Consider the following 1585-nt stretch of genomic DNA (forward strand, 5'->3'; position numbering starts at 1 on the left):
TGTGTGTGTGTGTGTGTGTGTGTGTGTGTGTGTGTGTGTGTGTGTGTGTGTGTGTGCACGCGCGTGATGGTTAGGAGGCCAGAAGAGGCACTGGGTCTTCTGGAACTGGAGTTAAAATGGTTGTGATCCTCCATGTGGATGCTGGGATTGAACTCTGTCAACTCTAGAGGGGCACCCAGTGCTCTCTAGCTCTGAGCTTTCTTTCTAGTCTCCCTTCTCCTTGTTTTTTGAGACAGGTACTGTCACTAAACCTGAAGCTTACCAATTGGCCAGACTGGTCAGCCACTGAGTTCCACAAATCTCCCATGAATCCACCTATGCCTGCCTCCAGCACTGGGGGGCTAGGATTTTCACGTGGCTTCTGGGAACCAGAACTCAGATCTTGATGCTTGCCCGGCAGACACTTTAGTAGCTAAGTCATCTGCCCAGGCCCCTACTGACCCCATTTTATAGATGGGTAAACTGAGGCCCAGGAACTGAATTGCTTAGTGACTAGTGGAGCTGAAGGCCTGGGTGCTGGAATCTGTAGCGTTGTGCTCCCACCGCCTGGCTTACTGGACAGAGCCTGGTTCAGTCTCTAAACTTTGAGATACAGCAGCCTGAGTCCCCACATTCTCAGCCTCATGCTGGACCACTGTCTCTGGGCACAGTTTGCCTTGGCTACGCAGGGTTTGGGGTTCTGTCCTTGTGCTGATGGGCTCCTCAGTCTGCCCTCTGCAGCCACTTTGATGTGGCTGGAGCTTGCTGGCTTGCATCTGGCCCACACATGCGGGGGCATGCCTCCAGGCCTGTCCTCCAATAACGCTCCAGTGCTTCTCCACAACTGCTCGTGATCCCAGCACCTTCCAGATCTGCCCTCCTGGTCAAGAGGCGAGTGGGGGACACAGTTCTTGGGGACAAAGGACTCTAGCCTCAAAGTTCTGCTTAGGCAGCAGGCAGGGCTGGCTCCTGGAACAGACGCAGGGACAGACTGCCAGTTGACTGAGTTGGCTTTGAGCCCTTGACCCCCCCACTGCCCTAGACCCCCCTCAATACAGCATATAGAGAAATCCTACCCACTTTAGGGATGGTGGACATCTGTTCCAAGAGGACAATTCTAAACACTCTAAGGAGTACCCTTGCCAAGGGCAGAGGCAGGGGTGTGGAGTCACAGGGCTGGACGTGTGTCATACCAACCACGCAAGGGCCCCCGTCTCTGTCCACAGCCCTCCCTCTGTTTCACAGAGCCCATGGTGAAGGTGCCCATGGTCGGGGGGGACTGTGACATCAGTCAGTATGCCTGCCTTCTGAACTTTGAGGGTCTGAGTTTGAATCTTAGCTCCCCATTGGGCGTCTGTGTGGATGTCATTTAGTAGCAGAGGCCCTCTGAGCCTCCCATCGTGTGTCTGAGTGCCCCTGGGATTGCAGGACCAATGGGATTTTTCAAAGATCAAATGCATGCCCTACAAATCCAGTTTCCAAGATCCAAACACTGACCAGCTGTGCCCAGTCTAGGAGCCAACAACATTGGCACAGGCCTCCAGGCCTCGGGCTGCAAGCTGCAGGGGGAACCAGGGTTCTTCTGGGTGGCTGAGTGGCTTGGCCC

This window comes from Microtus ochrogaster, linkage group LG8, assembly GCF_000317375.1.
Source record: "Microtus ochrogaster isolate Prairie Vole_2 linkage group LG8, MicOch1.0, whole genome shotgun sequence".
NCBI classification, from domain to species: domain Eukaryota; kingdom Metazoa; phylum Chordata; class Mammalia; order Rodentia; family Cricetidae; genus Microtus; species Microtus ochrogaster.